The sequence below is a fragment of the Manis javanica genome, chromosome 2, assembly GCF_040802235.1.
Source record: "Manis javanica isolate MJ-LG chromosome 2, MJ_LKY, whole genome shotgun sequence".
Taxonomy (NCBI): Eukaryota; Metazoa; Chordata; class Mammalia; order Pholidota; family Manidae; genus Manis; species Manis javanica.
The window spans coordinates 124,589,777-124,616,111 of NC_133157.1; the positions used below are offsets into that span (position 1 = coordinate 124,589,777).

At 40.9% G+C, this 26,335-nt stretch overlaps 1 protein-coding gene across 16 annotated transcripts in view; it reads right to left on the reverse strand.

Annotated features, from left to right (window-relative positions):
* Positions 1-26,335, reverse strand: part of CELF2 (CUGBP Elav-like family member 2) — a 735,687-nt gene that overhangs the window by 230,713 nt on the left and 478,639 nt on the right. The window contains exon 1 of one of the 16 annotated variants that reach the window (XM_073229340.1): positions 6,242-12,611. The exons of 14 other annotated variants lie outside the window; for them this stretch is intronic. The gene's annotated coding sequence lies outside the window, so the exon portion shown is untranslated. Of the gene's footprint in view, positions 1-6,241; positions 12,612-26,335 lie in introns of those variants that run through there. One more of the 16 variants, XM_017665865.3, reaches the window with a different exon arrangement.

The window sequence follows — 26,335 nt, forward strand, 5'->3', positions numbered from 1 at the left end:
TCTGATGACCTAGGTCAGACCTGAGAATTAAGTTAAGTCTATCAATGGAATGAAATGATCCTGTTAGTGGTTATATTCAGACTTTGAAAAGGCTCAATAAATAACCTTTTGCCAAAACTAAGATATATAAACTCCAAGAGGGGATCAAGTCTCTCTCTAGCTGGTGCTGGAGATTGGCTGTCACACAGTAGACCCTTAAGGCATTTTTGGAGCAGACTCCTAAATGAAGAGTTTCCTGTAGTTCACTTGAGTGACTGTAACTCCACTGAATGAACTTTGTTCCTTGGCTACAATAGGTTGTCAATATACAATGCAAAAGGCACAAATCTTCTCCCCAGAACAAAAATGTTCAGGTTCCACTTTCCAGAAAATCTAAATTAATGGTTCAGAGTGGGACCCAAGCATCTCTGCTGTTAAAGAATCAGCCAGGTGATTCTACTGTGTAGCTGAAAATAAAAACTATAATCAAGTTCTCAAAATGTTCTCAAAACATTTTTATATGATGTTTGTCTATACTGACAAGCAAAAAAAAAAGTGTCTTTTAAAGACATCTGCTACACTCCTATAACACTTTGAAAGAATCTGAATATTTGAATTTAAAATGTGTATGTATATTCCAAGAATATTTTATTTCACATCCATCAAAAAAATAAACCTTATATCCCTGATACTTTAACTAAAATGTGATCCCCAGTTACTATGAAAAAGGAATGCTACACACAGTGCCTTGGACACAGTGGTGCTTTCCAATAAAAATTGGTAAGCAAAATTTTATAGTTTAAATATTGACATGTACCCATTTCTGAGCCTAGATTTTATAGATAAATCACAAGTCTTGTTGTAGCTTCTTGCCCATGTCAAATCAGCATTTTTCATTAGTGATTTCAGATCAGTTGACAAGACAGCAAATGGGGGGCAAATATATACAATCTTCTCCACTTAGCATGTTTCTAAATATTCTATCTCAAAGTACAAAGAAGGGTGGCCCTCCAACTCTAGAAGGGCAATGCAGAAAGCTCAAGGCAACAGATCTGAGGCTATGAAACGCAGAGAACATTATAAGACTAAGCACCTCCACTATATAAAATGCTACAAGTTGTACTTGTCCTGTACTTTCCTGACGGCAATGATCAAATCTGGCCTAGGGGTGCCTCCCTCCTCAGGAGGAGCACAAGGTCTTGTGGACCACAAGGCTCAGCTCACTCACTGCACGGGGTTCCCAGGGCAGCCACAGCCCATCCTGGAGCAGTTGTGAGCAAGGTCCACTCAGGACTTCCAGGCCAATTCAACCACAAGGGGTATGGGAAGATGGTAACCCCCCATGGTACCTCAGAGGTTCTGAGGCTGTTCAGTGACTGAGGCAAACTGCAATCTGGCTCCTCAAACACTGTGCTCTGTTCCTGGGCAGCCTAAAGCCCCCTATTCCCAAACTGGACTTGCTCTGTCCTCTTCCTCCTCCACTGTGAGCACAAACCTCTTAACACAAAAATGAGGGTTTCAGATAAGCTTTTAATGGAAGAGAATCCAAAAAACAGAACTATGGTCCCCTGTATCTCCTCCATACCAAGCATCTGAAGACTGAAACTCTACTTCAGCAGATAAACTCAATAATTATCTAAACTATTTAAATGCAAAGGTTCTATGCCCTCACTGAGGCATACTGTCAGAAGATGGAAACACTGCACTTTTGGAGTTTCTGATCTTCAGCGAACTGGGTTTGGAGGGCCTTAAAGAGTTTGAAGTTTCCAGAAGTGCCAGTACCACCCTGGTCCCACCCAGAGCCGGAGGCCCAGTTTCCCTCTGGCTGACACAATTCACCGCATGTTGCCTGCTCTGCCCTCGCTGCTGCTTTCTGCTTTGTGCGGCTACCTGCTCATGGCAGGTGCACACTCTTTTCTTTGGACTCCTTGCCTTCTCTTCAAGCTTTAAAATCCCTGATGCAGCAAACGAAAGCAGTCACGTGAGAGATGTTTTCACCAATACACCTGAATTCTCCTTCAAACAGGCTCAGCTCTGAGGACTTGCTGTGTAAACACTGCTTTTCCTCATGGTGTGCAAAGGACTCACTTTCCTGATGACCTGTTTAGTAAGGGCTCTTCATAAGTGCTTTCCACTTGGGTGAAATGGCTCAAACCTCCCCAAATTCTTATGAGGCAGGCCGAATTATTAAGCCCACTGTGAACACAACCTCAAGCTCTGTATCTGCATTCTGAAATAGACATCAGATGCAAATCAAACCAGGAAGTCAGGGACTAAGGATCAAAATACCTATTATTTTAGCTGACTCATTAAAACAGCATCATCATGCGGTGAAAAGCCACGTGATACAGGGAAAAAGTGGTAAGTGAGGATCTGGACACCCGTATCCTAGTGGGGTTTTTTTTTTTTGCTCGCTGGTGTCATACCCTGGAAGCATCATTTCACATGTATCTTCTTACATATAAAATATAGAAGGCAATACCTCACCCAACTGGCTCATTGGGGTAGTTGAAAAATAAGGGTTGATCCTTTAATACAACATAGTAAAGCACAGCTCACAAATACCATATGATTTTCCTTACATGTGGAATCTAAAAAAAAATAAACAAATGAAAAAACACAACAGAAACAGACTCATAAATACAGAGAACAAACTGGTAGTTGCCATAGGGGAGAGGGGATGGGGGGCATGAGTAAAATAGGTGGAGGGGATGAAGAGGTACAGGCTTTCAGTTATAAAATAAATCACGGGGATGAAAAGTAGAGCATAGGGAATATGGTCAGTAATCTTGTAATCATTTGGTATGGGGCCAGATGGTAACTATACTTAACTATGGTGAACATTTTGTAATGTATATAATTGTCAAATCACAATGTTATACACCTGAAACCAGTATTGTCTATCAACTGTACTTCAATAAAAAAAAGGAAAGCATTACACAATGAAAAATAGCGCTCTTATAGTCAGTAGAAGTGGGAAGCAAATAGAGTGTAACTCCTTGCAATGTCCTTTAAAATTTCTCATCAAAGAAACACAGAGGAGAGCAGCTGCAGATGAATGCACCCCACCAATAAACAGCACCCAAAATGTTATCACATGGCTGAGCATGACTGTTTGGACTGTCTTGGACTGTTTTATTTATCCTCTTTTGCAATACATTCAAATACCAAAACCTAACCGGGGCATGCCGAATTTTCCAGAGGCTCTAGGATAGAGGTTTTAACATTTGATTTTCCGTAGATAATATATTCCCATTTGGTTGGGAATGAAGTATTTTCATTTTGTGTGGCCTCCTTTTTATTTCCAGGCAATCTAGAACCTAGCCTCACAAGAAAAAAAAAAGGGAAAAATTTCATTTAATTTAACATGTGTCTTGCTAATGGTAAAAAGTAGAATGAGTCTCCCTACTTGTCACTGTTCCTTGTGGCAGGCTGCTAGCACATGTCAGAATCTTGTTGGGTGTAATATTTTAAGATGCATCTTTCCAATAACATGGTGGAAAGGAATGATACTGGGTTTGAGGAAAAAGGCTAAGCAAAACACTTTGTGTTTCCTGAATTCCCCATGTTAATATCCTGACAGTCACACTTAAAAGGAGCAATATAGTGGCTTTAAGTATATAATTAGTGTTTGTATCCATAAAGGCCGGGTATTCTTAGATTAATGCTCTACCCCCCAGGTCTGCTTGGGTTTCAGAGTTCCATGGTGAATAGTTGGTTATCATACTGTAATATGTTTTCCCTTTTCTGTCTTGTTCTCTCTATAGATTAACATTTAGCAAAATGAAAATTTCCTCCAGTAATCACCTGGCTGTGTTGCAAAGCATTCACGAAAATCACTGTTCCCCCTGGTAAAGGATCCTGTTCATAGAGCATCAGAATTAGGGCAGCACATTTGGAGCTCACTCTGCCTCACCTTCCCAGGCAGGTGGCCCTCGGCCACACCGTCCTAGGCCCAGGGCTTATTGCTCCTGTAGCAGAGTGCTCAAGAAGTGCTGGGACCACTTGTTCTTTCAGGGGCTGCATTTACTGCTTCTTGAGATGGACTTTCCATCAGGGCAGACTGCTTCCTATCATACAGATGGCTTCAGAGACTACTGGTGGTTGCTTGCTAATCACCCTCAGCCTCTACTAGGCATGCTGCACGGATTAGGTGAGGGCAGGGGACGGGGTTCCCACCCAGCTGGCTCTGACCCCGTCCTCCTGGGGGAGGCCCCCAGAGCATGTGGTGAGGAGTCTAGCCCTGGGACCGGAGTTTCCTCCTATGAGTTTCACTCTTCCCTGTGCATAAAATCCCCCTAGTCCTAGGATGTTGGGGATTTTGTCGGGGTTTCTGGTCTAAGTTTACAGAGTCATTTCTAAAGTTGGTGCCCTTTCAAATCTCTAATTTGTTTTCTTTAATTGGAATGCCCTGATGGATCAAAGTGATTGGCTTCTATCCCCTGCTTTTAGTGTCTTCCTCACTTCTTTTTATGAAAAGAAATGTTCCAACCCCATTTCTCCTCAGATGTTTTGTGATGCTTCTATTAAGAAATAAATCAGCACTCTTGGTAAACATTTCATTCTCATGCGTAAAATTTATAACCCTTGACCCTCTTCTTTTACAATTCAAATACCTTCTCTTCTTGCAAAAGGGATCCGCAAAGATCCAATTACATCCCCTTTCTCCCTCTCTGTGTCTGCCGTGCTCTCATTTTGCATCGTGAGTGCATTTTATGGAATTTATGCTTACAGTTGCATTCTATACTTCTCTTTATCTTGTACAGACATTGTCACAGGATCAAGAAGCTTGTACAAGTATAATAAACCATTATTCCTTGATTAATTACAAACTACACGGCATACTATCAGTCACCTATTCCTAGCTATGTGCATTAGGAAAGGCGGATCTAATCATTCATTCTAGCTATTCGCATCCTAAAGGAAGAGCAAACCCTCATCTTTGGAACAGCCCAAAAAAAAACATGGAGTGTGAAGGACATAAGCTATCCACAGGATGAATTATTTATATGGTTATAAAAAGCATTTTAAATAGTTTTAGAGGCTCAGGGAATATAAGGCACCACGGTGCACCTCTATTTCTACCTGTAACCAAAATCTCCAGTTTCCTTCAGAGATTTTATTTTTTAATCTGCATAAGAGCTCAGTATTCTCCATTTTCAATGGACGAATGTGCTGAAAGCAATTCTGCTTAAAACAAACAAAAACTCCTTCTAAATGCATTTCTTGGATTTAGGCCATTGTCACAAAATCACTCCTCTTCTGTGTGGCTCCCCTGGCTGCTTTTAAAGCTTTGTTTTCAAATACAAAAGCAGATTTGAGCATTGCTCCTAGTGAGTGCTGTAGATGGGATTTAAATAATACAGCAGTTGGGACTGAAAGGAACCTTTAGAAATGTCTAGATAGGGGATAGACCAGATGGGGAGAGGAAAGGAAGTAAACACTGAACACAAGAGCTTTCAAGATGGTGGTTGGTCTCTGCACTGGTGTCTGGAATCTGCCCTGCTTTCTAAGTATTACTAAGAGCATGGGTGAGCAACTGGGATCAAAACTAGATTACGTTTAGCAAAATAACTTTGTTTTTCCTCTTCAGAACCCATTCCACAGACTATCAGGGTTAGAACACATTTCAAAAACTGTCTAAGACCAGCACATCTTTCCCACTCGGGAGCATGTAAGGTATAAGGACATGTGGAGACAAAGAAAATTTTAGAAGGAGAAAATGCACTTACGTGAGCTGGAATTATCTGTATTTCTGTAAAAACTATTCTGTATAAACTGATTCTATGTTGTCAGGCAAATAATTCTCTTTATTGTTCTTTCTTTCAGTTCTTCTAATTCAGAAACTTGGTAGAAACAGGAGTTTGTCCTATTCACAAAGTGCTTGGTTTATGATGAAATTGTAGTACTAACAACAGAATAAGAATGGATATCAACTTGGACTTTTAAAGGCATTCTATAAATGTGTAGTCAACCTACCTGTTTAGTGTGAATGTGTGGGTGTCTTTAGCCACATTCCCTCTGCACTGAGAAATACATAGGGAGGTAAGAACAGATGAAATATGAATTAACACCTTTGCCCCTCATCATTTTTTTCCAGTTGTTTGGGCAACTGGAAATTTGCATAAATGATATATAAGACATGGAATAAAGATTATGGACCATATGGTAATATCCATAATTCAATCAATCAATGTTCACCATCTCCTACAAGCTAGCTCATGGGTTTATATTGCAGAATATGCTAGAAAATGGAGCTTACAGTCTTCCTTCAATAGCATCTTCACTCTCTTGTCTTGACCTTCATTTGACCTTTACTTTTCACCCAAGCAGTCCCTGTCCAGAGTTTCTTTCAGTCCACTGCGAAATGAGATCAAGAAGGACAACAAAGTAGACTTTTCTTAAATTCAAATTATTTGTTAAACATTAGTCCTATTACTACACACTGAAATTTTTTCCTGCTTCTTTTAAAAATTATGGTGAAAGCCAATGATAGATTTTTTTAATGTGCCTCCTAGTTAAAGTGCAGTCTTAGTACCTTATGCATGTCTCTTCAAGCCTAAGAATTACTCTCCTAAATATCAACCAGCTCTTCCTAACAACACTGCAGTAACTATGGGGTGGTAAAATAAGACAAGGAAAGATGAAGATCGAAGCACTGGTGAAGGAGAAGCATAGTGGAATGAAAGTCATGGCTGTGACCACCACTTTAAAAATATACACCAGCTTTGCAGGAATCATCACAGAGAGTGTTCACTGTGTACTGTCCACATGCCAGATTCTGCATCAATTGCTTTATGCACTTTATCTCAGCACTCCTTACAACTTGAGGACTTGAGCTCAAGAATCTGTTGCTTTCTAAAAATATTAGCCATTATACATCAAAATCAATTGTGACTACATTTGGGCAGTATCAAAGTGGGATATTTACTTTCATTGTCCAAATTATCCAATGTAGTTCCGTTATTTATAATAGCATCATTAGAAGGTACAAACAAAACTGCCATTTTATTCAAGATGAGCTAGTACAGAGACATCAGAGTATGTATGAATGCTCAAATAAATTGGTTCAGTCTCTTTTAAGCATGTGTTTCTTGGAACAAAAAGTGACAGAAATTTGTTGATGCAAAAGAAAAAAAAGTTATTTTCAACTGCAAATGGGAGAGAAAAAAGGAAAAGATAACAGCTTGAGATATTTCCTCCTAATCCAGCCACCACACAAAGTTGAAATTGATTTTGAATGTGTTTGAATGCATTTTCTTTCTCTGGATGTCTCTCAGGTGAAAGAAAAGACCAGCCACGATTTTAAGGAAAGGACCTGTGCACTAGAAAATCCTGAACAAGACCATAGCATCTTTTTGCTCAACTGAAGAGATGGTCTATTGGAGAAAAACTAATTAACAGTTTATCCAAGGAAAAAAAGAATGCTCTTGTGTGACATTTTGTTGGGGAAGTGACTGCAATAATAATAATAATAATAAATGTCCAGAGACTGTGTCACATAATTACAGTGTTTATAGTAGATAATTTAAAGGCACAGATGAACTGGAGTTTTCTGAAGGACTCCTCTAACCCCTGAGAATGCAACTTATTGTGCTATGACCTTGATTTTCCATAAAAGAAAAACCTTTGAAATAATGAACCCAATACTACAAATAATACTGACAAAGAAAATATACTTTTAGAAAATAAAAAGTATTTTATTTCCTCTGGCTCCAGTCAGGAGTAAAGTTAAATAGGATTACATGGGATTTCACTCTAAGGACAGTAACAAACTCTCCAGATTTAGCATGGAGCAGCTGTGTGTCGAGAAAAATACTAGATGTTGACGTTTTAAGACCTCTGCTATGTGATTTTGCCGGAGCTCCAGAATCCCCTGACTACTCCCCTGGGCTAGCGTTTCCTTCTGTAAATCCCACTGTAATAACAGGACTGTCAGATTCACAAGGTTATTGCTTGGGTCAAACAGATACAGGTCTACAGACCATCTTTAGCAAAGCAGAATGTACCACTAAATACACACACCAACATACACACCACACATGAGAACAAATCAACAGCCTAGGAAGCAGTTAGGGTCACTAAATTACAGTAGTCCTATATAGGTGGGGCACCCCCAATTAAATCAAATCCCTTGTGTATATACATCTTAAAATAGTTTGTAATTATATATTTGTATGATTCTTTGATATCTGTCTTCCTTTTGAGCGTAAGCTCCTTGGAAGCAGGCACACAGTTTGGCATTTGTCACTTAGGAGGTGTTTGATACACAATGAATGAATAAATCAAATGTAGTACCTGACTGGGGAGGCATTAGTGGGGCCTAAGAAACACACAGTGCTAAATTAGGTTATATGTTTTATCTAAGCCAGCTGAGCTGGAGAGGTAACCCCAAAGAATTCAGGCTAGGCTACTGACCCTGCCATATTTACTTATTTTCCATAAGTAACAAGAGGATCACTGAAAGCGAGCTGTATATGTTTCAATTGTTTTTAATATTTGAAATATAAGTGAGCATTTCATGCAAAATGCAATGAGAAAAGATGCTTTCAAGGTAGCATCCATATCATTGTATATCCAAGCCAATACAAGTTCTCTTCCAAGAATCTCAAAGGCTTTTTTAGGAATGACTAGAAACCAAAGACTATGCAGACTGAGCTCCAAGACCTTACACCTCCCCAGACCCCAGGCATGTAGGAATGTCCTGAGCTTTAAAGCAGATAGCACCCAATCCGTGTACTTGTCCAGCTCTGTCTGTCTAGAGCCAGCCGCTGAGAGCAGACAGAGGGCTGTGAAACAGGGAGGGGCTTTGTTTGGCTCCCCTCTCTCACCACTTGGAGCTTCATGCACAGGGAGTCCCCACCACAGAAGCAGTCAGGCCCAGCAGGGAGGCAGCAATGCTCGCTGGTCTGGTGGGGGAGGGGGCACTGACAGAGCTGAACTTGAGCGCCAGGGAAGGAGGGCAGCCCTACACTCTGACCCAGGTGCGGCCCTAACGGGATGGCCTGGATGGTGGCTCTGGCCATGATGGTGGAAGGCAGGAGGGGGAGCTGGGAGGGGCCCAAAGGTTGGGGCACAGGGTAGCCATGTTGGGACAGAGAAGTGAGGGCTGAGAGACCCAGAATCTGTGCAACCAAGTGCTCAACCCAATACAAAAGAAAAGACCAGCGGTGGGAGAGACCATGTGCCACCCGTCTGCCCAGAGCTAGGCTTTGGTGAGAATGGCCACCAGCAACTGATCCCTACCAGCAGAACCCTGGGCTCAAGGTGGGCCAAGTTCTGATAACACTAACGTCTCTTGTACGTCATAGCGTCTGCCTCTCCATAGTGTGAAGCTTCTCCTGAATGTCCTAGAAATACCTCAAACCCGAGATCACCATTATGACCAAACAATGGGCTGTAATGGTTTTTAAATGTTACATTTTAATTTACCATTCAGAAGAGATCCAACATAAGCAGGATGTGTTGAAGCCCGTTACACTGGATTTTCTCTCTGAAACCTGCAGGGATAAAGGGTTCGGGACAGGCAACCTGTTCTCTGATAACCACATTCTCTGTGGCTCATTAACTCCTCCCTTTGTCATTTGGTTCCCTACCCTTAGCAGGGGCCAGTCTGTCAGGCAACCCTGAGGCAGCCAGAGAACTGTATCCCCGACTGAGCTGCAGAGCCCGTGAAGCCTCTGTGGCCCTGGGACTCCTGCCCCACAGGGGGCATGCGGGACCAGCTCTGAGGTGGCCCAGGGCAGCCAAGACCAAGGGGAAATCACCAGTGCTCTATGTTAGTCACATTCTCCCCAGATCTGCTTAGGACAATCTTTTCTCCTCCCCACTGTGAGGAGAGCTGGTGGAGACTGTCACACGTAGCATTTTCTTCCTCTTCATATCCAGAGTGCATCTACCCTCTACCCTCTAATCAAAGTAAAAACCCAACCACTGGAAGGAGGCAGGCAGACGCTGCGAGGAGCAGAGTCTCTAAGGACCTTTCTATTCCACAACCCCTGAGTCCAAGGACATACTATAAATATGGGAAATATAAATATGCTTAAAAGGAGAGATGCAGAAACAAAATGATAAAGCAAGTCTTAATCATTTAGAATGAAGAGATCAGAGCTAAAGCAAAGGAGAGACAAAAGAAAAAAAAATCCATGGTGGAAGGAAAAAGGAAAGGGAATGAAAAGCACCAAATAAAGGCAATTTATTGAGTGATTCAGGCCAGGGAACATCAGAGGTCCAGCTCACAGTGTTTTCATAGACTGTGTCCTTAGCCTCCCCCTGTCTATTTTTGCCATAAAATCATTAGAAACAAGAAGGGCGTCCATGCCAGCATAATCCTGTTGACGTCAGGATGCAGTAGTGAAGCCACAATGGAACCCAGCATACTTGAACACACTGTAATCTTTCAAATAATAGAACTATTGCTAAAAGTCAAGATACTGAGACTCTTGGCCCAGGCTCACTTCTGTAATCCAACACTTAGGAAGTTGTAGGGGGAAAGAAAGCATACAAAGAAATGAGGTTCCAAAAAAATAAAAATGGTACACAAATAGGCACAGCTATCAAAAACAAGGCTCAAGTTGTTTTTTTGTTTTGTTTTTTCCCCCAGCAAGAAAGTGAAGACTTTTTACAAACAGAACAGTTTGTTCAAGGTTACATAAAAACATGCAGAAAACAAGACGTCATTTCCTTCTTGCCAATTTTTCATGGTAATAGGTTACACCCAAGATCACACTCAATTCTGTACATATTCTGCAGTTCCTTCTGGCTTCTAATACATGAAGGCAACATGTAGAGACAGAGGGCTGTAAAACACCTAATTTCTGTTTCCTGACAATTTCAATGATGTTGTGTTCCCTGTCATTCATTTAAATTAGGTATTTGTACTCAGAACATTAACACGCAACACGTTATGTGTGTGTGTGTTTTGGGGGTTTTAACCAACTAATTCATACACCTACACTTACAATTACAGTCAGTGAATAAGAACCAGATTGGCTAAAACAGAAAATGACAGTGCTCTGTAATATATTACATTAAAAAGTTTGGATTGCCCCTCAAGTAGAGGAAGAAAACAGTTTCTTAAATTCTACCTTCAATGTTTATGGAAGTGTTTTCACAGCTTAATGGATCTTAACAGGCATCACACCACTGTCAATGAGGGTGATCTAACTCCTTCCCAATGCCAATATTCCTCATGTAGTGGGTGGAGGTGGAATTAGAAAACGAGGCTTGGTCTGAAACACTCACCATCACAAATAACCACTCTGATCTAAAAGTCAAATTGCACAACGTAGCTGAGCATGCCCTGCCTTCAGAAAGCTAACAATCTCTTAGAAGGAGTGTCTGGTTTCATCTCTCACCGCTTTTTCATATGCAGTACTGAAACAGCTAAAAATGCATATTCTGTTGATTGCCGATTTTTAAAAAGTAGCAATAGCCCCAAAGCAGAAGGAAAGAAAAGTCAACTTTTCTATTGCCGGTAGTGCTAATAACCTACAGTTAGGACTCCACTCTCTCCTTTGACACTGACTCAGAGATTAATGGTGTCCAGCAACTCCAGCTACACTTCCTTGGCCTTTTCTGGTGGCTGGAGAAAAGCAACCTGAGCAGAGTATTGCTGACCCAAATACGGCCTTAGGGGTGGCGGCCGAGGGGAACCGGGAGAGCAAAGAATCTTGAAAGTGCAAACTCCCAGCAGCAATTCTGCCGTGGATACAGGCCTTCAAGGACTTGCTTAACTGATGAATCAATGAGTTTTAAATTAATATTAATTGAACTTTTCCCTAATTTTGAAAGCTGATATCTGTAAGGGGGAAAAAAAACACAACTTATGACCTTTCTGCAGCATTTCACCCTAAAAGTATATTTAGCAATAGAATGCTGAATTAGGTAGGGACATTCTGTCTAAATGGAAACAATAGAGAACAAAGATTTCTATATTCCAGAAAAATTTAACCAGAAACCAGCACTCAGGACAGACACTGAGGCCTTATATAATGACTCTTTAAATACTGAATTACTTATAATAATATATATATTAAGAAATACTTACTGATTTAAATCATGAGTTACTTAAATAGTGAATTACTGATAAACAGAATCTCTAGTACTTTAAATTTCCTAAAAAGAATTTTTTTCTGCTTCAAAAAGAACCAACATTGGTGGCAACTGCCTGCACAGGAAAGCACAGAATTCTCTATCCAGTGTCTCTGAGGCTTCTTTAGGAATCAAAGATGATGGTAGCAAGCAAGGATTTTTACACAGTTCCTCCCAATGTCTGTTTGCAGTGATACCACAAGATACTATGCCCAAAGATCCCCTGGACATGGACACTAAAGTAAACTCCCCTCCCTTCTATGTCCCCAGTGCCTAAGAGCCATACTAAAGATCCTGACAGTTCTGAATTAAAGAATTAAAGATACCACCTTAATTTTGTTTAAGCTATGTCTGTAAGCTTCCATATTTTTTTTTGGCCACCAAATCCTTGTCATCCATTCAACATCCTCCTGGTGTTCCATGGAACCTACTTTGGAAAAACCCTAATCTGAAAACTGAACTTATGTGTTGGCTGAGAGTCAAGAGTGAAAGTTATACTCAGAAACTCAATGGAAAAGATATTTAAAGCTCTTTTATACCTTGGCTTAGAAGGCTCCCTTGTAAGTGGCGAAGGGTCAGCGGAAACATTTTCTTTTTCTATCTTAATGAAGGAAAAAACACCACTTTTCTCTAAAATTTGTTGTTCAAATCAGAAGAGTTTAAAAGATGTGCAAAAACAACATCCCCACCCACTCCCCCAAGCCCTCTCCCACTAGCCAAATTCTTTTCTGGTGAAGAAATACTCAAGTGCTCACACTCAGAAAAATGTGAGGGAAATAAATCTGGCAACAAAGTTCCTCCAAACTATCCATCCGCTACAAGTGCAATTTGTTTTGTATCACTTTCCCATAAAATTTTTTCTTCTTTGGCATGACTCAATCAAATGTTGGCTTAGTGAAGGCAATTTCAATCAAATTTGAAATTTTAGAAAATTAAGCAATAAGCCAAGGGCTCTGGCTTCATGTTAATGCGGTGGAGAGACAGTGAAATGAAATTAATGCGTAGGGAGGTGTAAAAACTCTTTGGGAGGTACAAGAATCCTCATTCAACATTAGTCCTGAGGGTTCTGTTGGCTATTATTAGTCTTATGCCTAAAATGCATCAGGAAAGGAAGAGCGTGTAAAGACGACCTCGGAGTAGATGAAAATGACAGCACATGGGGGACACAGAAGCCATGAAAATTAGCACTGAGCCCACATACCCAGGACATAAAAGAAATCAGGACAGCCTTAATGAGAATCAGGCAGAGAGCCTAATGAGAACCTTAATATACTTTATCTTCCCTTTATATTTCATTTTGGTGTCATTAGACTCACTGAGTATGTACTCTGTGCTCAGCCCCGGGGCCTGTGCTCTGGGGAGATCTCAAATTGCATGCAGCAATGGTTTGCAATGTCTGATTTCCTGACCAGCAGTGGCAGAATCAACTGGGAATGCGTTAGAAATGTGTTCTCAGCCCCACCTTGTACCCACTGAATCAGAAAGCTGGGATAGGCCTGGCATTCAGGGTTTTCAGCAAGCCCTGCACTGACTCTGATGTGCAGTGATGTTTGAGAAGCACTGGCCTGCCGTCTAGTTGGACGCATGAGACCATTAAACAGCAGCTGATGACAACAGCAGTGGAAAAGTCTGTAGTGCTCAGCGAATTGCACTGAACACACAAAGTCTTTATGATCAAGTCATTGTCTTGAAAAACAAACCCAGGGCCTTTTAAATTGTATTTTCTTTCTCTCACCTCCACCCCCAGAGGCCTGGATGAAGAGAGGAAAGAATGTAAACTCTGACAGCAACAACTAAAGGACCACACAAGCTAATGGGTATTCTGAGCATCTTGGCCAGAATAAATGCTAGAGAAAGATAAATTTTTGTTCTTTTAATAGGCTAAACATGTATATGGTATCTTAAGGGGGTCTCTAGCTGCGTTATATTTGTTATTTTCAATGAGCTGAAGGAGATGCAGTTCTGCGGGAAAAAAAGCAACGGGAATATGGGTGCCTTTTTATTGGCTACTTAAAAGCCCTTTTACTCCTCTTTACCTGATGGCCATTCCAGCACCTCTTTGCTAAGAGCATGTTTTCTCACACAGTGCAGAAATGTTTTAAGAAAATAATAGTAGTGATAATTGCAGCTAACATTTCTTGAGAATTTTATTATGTGCTAGGTATGTGCTATGAATCAATTCATTCAAGCCACACCCAACCTGTAGTTATCTAGTCCACTGTACAGGTGGGGCAATAGAAGAGTAGAGAAAGTCTCACACAAAGAGTAAAGCTAAGATTCACATGCAGGTGAACCTGACTACAGAGAGTGAGTTCTTAATCACTGCATCATATTCTCTTGAATTATTTAGTGTACTGGAAGGCACCAGAATATGATCTCCACCTAAGTTAATATTAGTCTCTCTTATTTTTGGCAATTGAATAAAATTGGAGTAAACAGACAAGAGTCAGGTTGGAAGGCACTGGAACAATCTGGAGGTTTAGGTAACAATGTGCAACATAGCAAAGAATTAAACTGGGAATGTACAATGTAAATATATGGTCCTACTTTGCCAATAACCCTTTTGATAATGTATCTTATGTTTTGGATAACATTTTCAACAGCAGATTCTTACCCTTTGATATTTATTATAAAATTACTAGAGCTCTATGTGTATATAAGTGAGATCCTTATTAGAACCACAGTAATAAGATATTACTACATTACAATATTATATCCTTGGGTATTATAATACAAGGCTATTATCACGTACTTGGTAATAGGGTCCATACTGTTATAATGTATTAAAACCAAATTGAGTAATAAAAATGACAGTAGAATCATAATCTTTGGTACTTGGGGAAAAACAGTTTTCAGACAAGGTCTCAAAGCACCTGCCTAGCATTGTTGCAAATTTATATGTGCAGAAACTATGTCACAGGAATGCTTCAAAAAATGTATACATAAATATTCAGAAGTCTCTTGCAAACTGTAGGAAAGATTAAAAGCTTACCCAATACAGGTTGGCAGCAAAAAGATTCTGAGTGATGCCAGGAAGAGGCACCAAAGAACCTGCTCATTCACAGTAATTTACCAAGTGCCCAGCATGTGCTGAGCATGCCTAGGTGATGAGAAGACCTCAGTAAACGGAAGACACAAAGCCTCTGCTATCTGGGAGCTTACATCCCAGTAAATGAGTCAGAAAATAAGCAAATATATACTATATTGTCAAAGAGTGAGAAATGACCTGCAGGGAGATGAGGCAGGGTGAGAGCATAGCAAGCGATGGGGCTGCTGTTTTTGATAATGGGAGTCAGGAACAGTCTTCAAGCAGACATGTAAAGGAAGTAAGGGTGCAAGCCAGTGCAAACCATCCGGGGGAAGAAGGTTCTGGACAGACAGGACAGCAAGTGCAAAGTACCTCAGCAAAGAGTGGAGCAAGTGGGAACTGGCAAGAATAGGAATTGAGGGCAGGGCAGCCAGGGGATTCAGGACCATTAAGACAGATTTCTTTCTAGGTTTGAAAGCAATTGGGAGGTTTTCGCAGGAAACTGGCACATCTGAACTCCAGTGAGAGATGATGTCCAAGTGACATGATTAGGACTATGTCTTGGGTAGTGAGAAAGAAGTGGCCGAATAGGAGTGAGACCGTGATGAGCACAGAACCACAGGATCTGTGGATGGGCTGCATGTGGAGACTGAGAGGAGAAATTAAAAATTTACTGAGGTTTTTTTCCCTGAGAGGCAGCAGGCTGTGAGATGGGCACAGGAAGTAGGAAGGGATCAGAGTTTGGTTTGGGACAAGTAAATTTGAGATGCCTCAGATACATCCAACAGGAGACAGGCGAGGAGGCCTGGCTATTCAAGTGTGGTGTGGAGGGCAAAGGCTGAGGCTGAGACTCCTCATCGCCTAGGCATGCTCAGCACATGCTGGGCGCTTGGTAAATTACTGTGGAATGAGCAGGTTCTTTGGTGCCTCTTCCTGGCATCACCCAGAATCTTTTTGCTGTCGACCTGTATTGGGTGAGCTTTTAATTTTTCCTATAGTTTGCAAGAGACTTCTGCATATTCATGTATAAATTTGTGGAAGCATTTCTGTGGCACAGTTTCTTCACATATAAATTGGCAATAATAATGGTTGTACAACCTACTAAATACATGAAAATCCTAGAATTGTACACTTTAGGAGGGTGACTCTGATGGTGTCAGTTCTAGCTCAATTAAATAAAAAGCCAAAGAACTAAACTGATATTGGGGAGAAAGACTGCTAGTCAGTTTCTTGGATAAAAATGTCATCACAGGTCATGAAGAAATACCACACTCTCTTCTTATGATAATAGATAATTCCAGAACAATTTGTTTTTCATTTTTTTCTCACTCAGTTTCCTGGAAACACAGTGTGGCAGAAAGAACAGTGAGTGTGATCAGGAGACATGAACTCTATCCCTGGAACTCTGGGCTCACCTTCCAGACCCTCCCTTCTCACCTACAAGATAAACGTGACTGAGTACAATTCTGTGACAGACAATAACCAGGACTGGCGAGGATGTGGGGAAAGCGGCCAGGCAGCATGAGGCATTCGCTGTGGAAAACAGTTTGGCAGGTCCTCAAAAAGTTGAACATGGAATTACTGTAGGGCCCAGAAAATCTGCTCTGAAGCATGTGCCCAAGAGAACTAAAAACATGTTTACACAAATGCTTGTACAGGAATGTTCACAGCAACATCATTCATAACAGCCACAATAAACTAAAGGCCCCATCAACTGATGAATCAATTGTGGCGCATACATACAATGGCAAAACATTCATCCATGAAAAGGAAGGACTGACATACGCTGTCCTGGCATAATGAGGACATTATAAGCTAAAGAAGCCAGTCACAAAGGTCCACAGGCTGCATGGCTGCGTTTATGTGAAGTGTACAGAATAGGCAAAGCGAGAGACACTGAGAGTAGACAGTGGTTGCCCAGGGCTAGCGGAAAGGGAGGGAGGTTGGGAGGTGACACCTAAGGAGGTAGATGGGGCTGCTTTCCGGGATGATTAAACTGTTTTGAAAATAAAGAGTGATGATGGTTGTACAACTTAATACAGGAAAACCCCAGAACTGTATACCTTAGGAGGGTGACTATGACGGTGTCAATTCTACCTCAATTAAGTTAAAAGCCAAAGAACCTAGATGGATACTAGGGAGAAAGACTGATGGTCAGTTTCTCAGACAAAAAGAAAAGAAAACCAGGTTGGAAATCTGTCAGTAGGAGAAACATCAATGTGACTTCTGAGTCAGGCAGGGCTGTTCGATCATTTGCACGCTGGCATGGCCATGGTGCCTGCTGCTTGTGTTTGCATTTCCACCTTGACTGTGACCCTTGTTTCCGAAGGACTGAACCCTTGAGGGCCCGTTTAAAGACATCCAACTTAAAGCAATGCTGTCTGGCCTTAAAAAGGCTCTGAATTAAAATATAATGTCTACTATGGAATACTAACAGAAATATAAACGGAAAGGGGATAAATATAAAACTCCCTTTTTATTTTTCCCAACAGAAAACTGACTTCTTGATAATTTCCTGATATGTCAACATAGTGCTTTCTTGTACATTTCATTTTTACGAATGGGATTCTGATCATGCAAAAATAATTTGTCAAATATTCCAGTCTATCCCTACTGTACCCATCGCTAACTTTGTACCTGTAACTGTGTCCCCAGTGAGATCATAATATAATTTTAGTAAAATCCAGATACAAGATAATAGGACTACTCTCAGAAAGCTAGATTACACCAAATAGATGAAGATCCAAATAACTTTGACAGGATTCTTTTTATATATACTAACAGGACTGTGAACACTCAAATCTTTCAGCTTACACACTAAAATCTCCAGGATGTACTCAGTTCAAAAGGGATTACTGTTAGGTCCTGATGGAAGGGTTACAAGGATCCTACTGGGTTGACATCATGGAAAAGGCCCAGAGATATCTCTTTACATGAAGTAACTTTCTCAAGAAAATGAAAAAAATATATATATCAGAAAAATTTGTGTAACTTGACTGAGTAGAAGTTAAATGTGTGTTGAGAGAACCAAGAAGTCATATTTTTAATGAGTCTTATAATCTGGATACCACAGGTATCTGAAATTTTAATGTTTTTTTCTCAGCTTCATGAAGGAAGAGGGTTGGGCGCTTTCTCTGGTACTCCTCCCCAAGTTTGAAAGGAGAATCCTCAAGAGTGTGTGTCCAAAGTAAACCACTATTCTTCACGAGTGGGTCCTGATGTTATGCTGTCCTCTTCCTTCTGCAGTCCCACTTAAGAGTGTAGACTGTGGTTCCTCCATCTCTTTTGGGGTCTGCCTCTCTGCCTTGTTGGTATCACTCCCCGTTGTGGATGGAATGTTTGTGCCCCCCAGAATGCATATGGTGAAGCCCTAACCTCCGATGTGATGGTCCCTGGAGGTGGGACTTATGGGAGCTGACTAGGCTGACATGAGGTCATGAGGAGGGATCCCCATGATGGGATTAGTGCCCTCATAAGAGAACCAGATGTAGAAATTCAGCAAAAAGGCAGCTGTGTGCAAGCCAGGAAAGCAGGCTTCAACAAGAACCCAATCTGCCAGTACCTTGATCTTGGACTCCCAGACTCCAGAATTAAGATAAATAAATGTCTGTTCATGAAGCCCCCCATTCTGTGGTAAACTGTTATAGCAGCCCAGAGACAAGACACTATCCATGGCAAAAGACCAGAATAAGAGCAACTACATCACAGAGACGGAGCTCAGCAGCAGGTGTAATAAAGCTGGATCCTGGAAAACCCTAGAAGATAGAAGCTGAAATGGTTGGAGAACTCATGAAACAGGAGGCTAGTCAGAAAGTGGTCTTTCCTGTGAATAGGGGAAACAACTTTGAGGATATGGGAATTCCCCCAGCATCTACAGTACTAACTGGCATGCAGGCAGGCATTTAATAAATATTTGTACAATCAAGAAATAACCACTAAAATTGCTACATAGGAAATGGAAGAAACCAACCAGAGCAGGACTGTAAATAACTGTGACAAAATCAGTTCTTACATGGGACGAACAGCATAAACCAGGTCTCTCCAGGTGGCTCAGAGTTCTACTGCTCTGTAAGTAAAATTCCATTCAAGTCATACCTTTAAAGTTTCCATAAACTACTGTTACTTTCATTCTATGATATAATTTATCAGATGTCAAAATGTTGTTAAAGCAGATTAAAATCTTATCAAGTACTAAATATAAGTCAGTGTGTTGAAATAAGAAAATCTAATTTTATTTCTTCTCCAAAACACTGATTCTCAGTCTTGTGAATGCTTGTTTTGAATGATCTCTGTATTGTTGGAGGCAATTCACAGTGAGAATATAGCACAGACACAGTCAGATACACAAATGCCACCCTTTCCTCCTGCACTGACATGGGAATCCTTTCATTTCCTCCTGTCCCAGGTTCTCTGTGAATCATGTGGCCCCATTGTCACTGACATGAAAATGATACAATTTTTCAAAATTCACCTTTTTCTTGAGTCACTGAGCTCCCTGAAAGTGGGAAATCTTCAATTAAAAAATCAACTTGTTAATAACCCAAAAACATACTATCCACGCATTTTGTTCTTCTCCTTCCCTAGAATATTTTTGAAATGTGTTCTGTGGAGGTAACACCATATTATTAACTTGACAGAAGTGTAACAGAGATGGAAACACTGCTGCTGCCCCTACCCCCAGCCCCCAACATGTACTATGTTCCCAAGTCACTAGGAATTAAAAAACACAGCTGCACAGTTGAATTCCTTGGGCCCATGGTCTCCTCCAGGAGTACTGGCATTAAAGTCTAAAATGTAATGAATATGTAATTATCCCTTATTTTGTAATGAAACTAGCCTGAAAACCTGATACATACGTTCCTACTTTAATGTCCAAAGTTATGAAGCACACGTAACATTCATCTCTTGCTCAGTGACTTTCAATTAAGCTGTAAGAATAAACTTGTGACTCTCAACATTTTTCTTCAATAATGTACATTTAGAAGCTTATAAAGGTTCAGTAGGTATAAAATGTGTATGTGGGCAAACAGAGCAAGCACAGCAGTGTCCCTTGAGGCACATAATGAAGCCCATGGCTTAAGCACTGGAGTCCAGCTCAGGACACTGTCAGTCCGCCTGGGGCTGGGGTCCCCTGCCCTCAAGGTCTGAATGCAAATTCTTCTGGAGGCACTGCTGTTAGCATGAGGGCATGCTCTTTTGTCTTTGTGTCCTACAGCCTGGCATATGGTAGAGGCTCCATGAAAATCTGCTGGGTTCACCTCAAAATAAGCAATATTAGTTCTCAACTTTGCTTCCTCTCGTTTGATTTGATGTGCCTGCACCTACTCTGTGCCACATGGAGTGCTAGGTACTGTGGTTGGGAGACTCACTCAGTCTTGGATTCTGCTCTCAGGGGCCCTCAGTCTGACAGGGAGGCTGGCCACGCTGACATTGTGAAACACCCCTAGAGGGGTGGTTTATGGCTGCACATGCATACACAGGATGCTGGGCAGCATAGGGCACTTGGCGTGGTGTGGAGGCGGCAGGTGGGTGGGTGATGGATGGCATGAGAAGTTGAGGCAGTTGGCTTCCTACAAGAGAGTCCTACCCCTTCCTCCATTTCACAGATTTTGTAAAGCTTTCCACTTTTAATTCCGAAATCCTGTTTAATAAGCGAGTTTCACCAATGCCAGAAATGTTTTAATAAAAATGAACCCAACCAGTATAATTTAAAATAATCATAATGGTTTTCAGCCCATATACAGGGTTCCAAATATTAAAATAGTTTTATGTAGGGGTAGTTACACAAAACTTATAGTACATTTCAGAACCATAAACCTAAAGAGTGTTTAATCCCACCTCCATTTATAATTTATGTATGATACATAAATTTCTGTGTGTAACGTGTGAAGGCAGTGCCGCAATGGACATTGTAACTTTAACTCCAGAATTCATTTTTGTAACTGTGTTTGGCCTAATATTTGACTGGTCACAGCAATCCTGTCAGAATTCCTGCTGTCCCAGCACCATAACTGCCACTCTTTTAATGCATTTTGGGAGAAGAGTAATCACCTTCTAATAGGATTATCTTCACACCTTGCCTAAGTGGACAACCATCCTGTATCAATGACTTAATGAGCACAGCAGTTTGAAAGACACTCAATTTCACACACGACATACCTCTGCCAGCACAACTTGGTGATGTAATACAGGGCAAACCACCTCAGATGCATTCCTTCTTAGAAGAGAGGCATTTTTCTGTTCAGAATATAGGCCAGAGGCTCTGGAAGAGGATGCCACAAAACTGAAGCCCAGCTATAGGAGGGGAAGAGGGAAGCCATATCTCAGACAGGGCTGACATGCTCCCTGTGGGACCCCGACCCGTGATCATTGGGCTGGTGTGGCCAGTCCTGCCAGAGGCAGCCAGTTCCTGGGACAGAGGGACACAATGCCTGGATCCTCTGCTATCATTACTATCAGAGGTGGCTGATTTATAATTTTACAGGCTACCTACCTAGAGTTCTAGGCATTGGAGAGCATTTTTACAAAATTCAATAAAACCGTAAACAAAATTCACTTTGGTTTTGCTATAACCCTGAACTCCCCAATAGCTGTTAGGGATCTAAAGCTTTTCACTTTGCTGCCACTCATTAATTCAATATGCATTCTTATTCTTTCTTGCTTTCTACCTTTACGATTTTCTTTTAAAAATGCTGGGGCTATGGAACAGAAGTGCATTATGACACAAAAGCCAGGTACTGCACCAAACCCACTTGGAAGTGGAGCCTGGAATGTCAGTTAGAGACGGAATAGCCCAAGCTGGGCTTCATCTGGTGAAAGGCTGAATCTAATAAATAAATGAAGAAACAACTCTTATTGTTCTTGCAGTAAACTGCGAATGCTTCCTGAGGTTCATGATGCTCTTGATGAATTGTTGAAATGGGACTGCGGCCAACCCAAGGGCAATCAGGAAGCGGCCATCGCTGAGTGGACAGGCCCCACCCACCACCTCTCATGACGGGCTCAAGCCCCGGCTGGTGAGACAGAAACAGCTCACCAAAAACACATCCAGGTAGGAATTACACATCAAGCGTGGAGACACAGCTTTCCTGCCTCTGTCAGCCTAGACGGGGTAATAGGTAGGGAGAGTGTGTGAGCTTTCTGGGAAGGGATGTTGGAAAGGAGGAGCTGAACATCAGAGGGAGTGATGCTGGATGCCCGCATTCAGGAGTCAGAGCTGGGCACAGGGAGATGCCAGGGAGAGATGCGGAGAGTCAGAAAAGGACGAAGAACCACATTCCTGAGAGGCCGAGTGAGGAATTTTAAGGAGACAATTTCACCAAATATCCAGAAGACATGCAATGAATACTTAATGACATAAACACCAAGCCATAGTGATTGCTTCTCTCAGCCACCAATGAAGACTAAGGCTAATTTTACACCCCCAGAGAGGTTGAGGGGTAAAACTAGGAAAGGAACAGACCCAGGGTTACCATCTTCCCATCAGAAATTGATCTAAGGAGGCTAAGAGTGATCAAGACACCACCAGATGGCAACACAGAATCAAATATGATTCTCACTTATTTCTCTAAGATATATAACAACATTGGATCAAGGGAATGGCCAAATATATCACCAGAATGTCTACTTTTATGTTTAATAAAAGATAAGATTAGAGAAATAAAAATCAGTCCCCATAGAAAGGTAAATATTGAGACGAAGAAGCCTTTTGTCATTGTATAGAACAGACCCTCAATTAGTAACTGTACCTTTGCTGGGCAAATGGCAGGGGAAAGTAATTAACAATTAATAAAGGCTGCCCTCAATTTAAAGCCTCGAAGGGAAGTAAATTTAGTAGACACTGAAGCCTCTAAACAGATACATCATCAAATACAAAAGGAAACACAGATTTGAATAATAAATGCAAATTAGAAACAAGATTTGACTATAGAGTGAAATGATCCTAAAATTATTTTTCCTAAGAAATGCTCTGTTCATGAGACTAGTTTATGAGCCTATTTTAATCTAGGCCAAGATTTGATTTGAATCCTGGCTGATGTTCTTAAGCACAACCTTGCTATCACGATATTTATGCATACAGATCAGACAGCTTCCTGAGGTTTGAATTCGCTGTACAAGTACCTTTCATATCAATGCAGATACACCTGATATATACAGTGTCAACATCACTACCAGGGATGGAGATTGCAAACATTGCTCTGTTCATTGTTCATGAAATAAAATTGCCAAGCACAATTTGTGTAGCTCCAGAGGGTAAATTAATGCAAGCAGCACAGTAATCAGCAGTCTTTAGCCTGCGTCTCTAAGCTTCTAACAGAAACATTTAGGGAGCAGAAGCATTACATCTGGCTACAACTGCACATTACATGGTCCATTGAGACTCAGATGCTAATGGCTGAACTGAATAACAAACAGCTGGGTATAAAGGTAAAAATCAGGAATCAATTTCAGACACACATATTTCACAAACCCTCTGAAATCCCAGCCCTGAAGGAGAAAGAGCAATTAGCACTGGAAAGTGCAAAAGTATCCCCAGAGATTAAAACTCAGAAATATACCTGGGCACCCTGGTGTCATTGTACCCTGGCTAGACGCTTGCCTTACTGTTTCACAAAGGGCAGTGTGAGAACAAAGGCAGTATCATAGGATCTTTGCCCAGCTCAGGTCACGCTCCAGCTGAAACTTAACAGAAGTAACTGAGCTTCCTGTTTGAGCATTCCAGAATGGGGAAAAGTTACAAGCTCCACAGAATTGAATGGAACTGCTGACTTGAAAGTCTCACATCAGGTCCTCTAACAGGAACCCATGTACTAGGGGCAGGATTTCAGACAAAGCTGTAGACAGCAATTCCCAGGACAAGAGATTTTGGTCAGAAAGAAACTTAAGTGAATGAGATGGCACATCCCAAAGTGCCCAGTGGCATGCAAACACATTAGAAACACTGAATGTTTGTTAAATTTGGAATAACTTTTCCATTTGCAAGGATTTAGGTAAAGGAATGGGCCAGAAAAAGGTTATAATTTTTTTTTTTCTGAACGTTTAAAAGCATGGATAACTGTTCTTGTGGAAAGGTTTGGGTTAGTTTTGTGTGTAGACTTTTAAACGTTGGCAAACATATTTAAGAAAGCTAGACACAGGATCAGACACAAGAAGGGGGACCACATAATTTATCATCCAAACTGGGACACTTTTTAGAGTGAAAGGCACACATTATTAATGACAACAGGTATAAGCTGGGAGGATCCTGGCAGACCAGCACGCGTGTTCAGCTATACCTTGGGCGCCAGCAGCACTGAGAGGAGCCTGAGTCCTAACGGGGCTGCTATCCCATCAGTTTTCTTCACTGTGTCTACTTGTCCTCAAGAGTCTAGATCTAGTATACATCAAAATGTCTAAAGGAAGCTCAGGGGCAAAAGGGCAAACTAGGGAAGATCTAGATTTCTTTGCTTGTACAATTAATTTTGTGGGCTGCACAGGATCCCATTTGACATAGTGAGTAGGGCCCTGCTATTTCTGCAGCTTTTTTAGATAGAAAAAAACTGCAAGATTACCAGTTTTAATGATTACCAGTTGATTTCCTCTTATCTCTCAAACTACCTAGATTCTACAATCCAAATGGCCAAGATTATCAAAGTGTTTATTTACATGCATATGTCTGCCAAGAGACTATGTTTCTTCCACTGGGTTACTGGTAACAACATGTGAAGTATGATTTTTAAGGATGTTCAGGAGGATCTAGTTATAGCAAAATAATAATAATTTTTTTATTATTATTATAATAATTATAATAAAAAAAGGTATAATATTTACCTCACTTGACCTATAGGATGAAGAATGAAGGTCTTTGAAGAATGGAACAGTTAAATTATTTCCCAAAAAGAAAATCCTGTATTAATCCAACATAGCCCAAAACAAAACAAGTGCAGATCCTTCTTCATTTTAAGTCAGTGTTTCTCCAAAGAAGAAACACACAAAATCGACAGTGATGGACTACAGCCCAGAGTAACCAACATGTATCTTAAATAACTATTGTTAATACTTGATGAAATTTTGTTAACACCTAGAACAGGCAGCAACCATCTGGTAAAGTCCAGAGATGAGATATTTGTGTTGAGAATGATGCTTAAGATAAGCTTCAACTCTTGTTCACTGGCAGACATTTGAGAGTAAAAGGAAAAGAAAGGAATGTAGATTTCACTACAGAAGAACTGATCGATTCAGCCAAATAATAGGTCAGCTGTGACTCATCAATCTTAAACTCCTGAGCTGTCCCACTTAATTTTAACTATTTAAGTCTGCAGTACAAACTGTGTGACTGCCATGTACTCTCTGACTTGCTTGTATTTACTATACTGCAGTGGAATGAACTTGCTGCTGTAAAGACAAACAAGAAACCTCGAAAATTAGGTATTTTTAAAAGCTAATTTATTTTGGTTCTAGGTTAATTACATTTCTTAAAGTAAGTTTTGATGATGTGGTTAAGAATCCAAGCTATCAAAAACCCAGGCACTTAATTACATTTCTTAAAGTAAGTTTTGCTGATTGGTTAAGAATCTAAGCTATCAAAAACCAGGCACTTAGAGACATAAACACATAAACTGTCAAAAAAGTTCCCTGAATATAAAAGAGAGCATGTGTCTCTTGCCAATGGGTTTCATCCCCCAAAAGGGTTGCTATGGATTCAATGTGACCAAAGAAATGGCAGAAGAACGTTACTTTGGAATGAAAGGGTTTATTACCCGGCTTGTTCTCCCGGTGGTAGGTCAAGTACTAGCGTCTCTGCCTCTGCCCAGAGCACTGGGCTGAGCTCTCTATATGGTGCAATAATAGCTTATTGCCTAAAAGTGTGGAAGTGGTAACCTATCAACAGGCCAGTTACATCATTAAGGGGTTTAAGTTCAGTGAGGATCCTGGCCATAGGAACTTCAACTTCCCCACACTCCACCCCTCCAGGATTCTCACCTTACAATCTACATGCTCTCATTCTTCCTCAATGGTCCCTGTGAGAGAAAGCTGGAGGACTGTAACCAGATTCCACAATAGCTACAGAGGATGACAACTTAAGAGATAACAAGAATTTAGATACAACAAGATTTTGATATGGGTGACAAAAATTATAATAATTCTCAACTCAGAGGAGGTTCCTAATAACAAAAATTATAATAATCCTCAAGCCAGAGGAAGTTCCCAATCCACAGAGACCTTAGGGGTGATAAGATAGATGTTTTAATGACA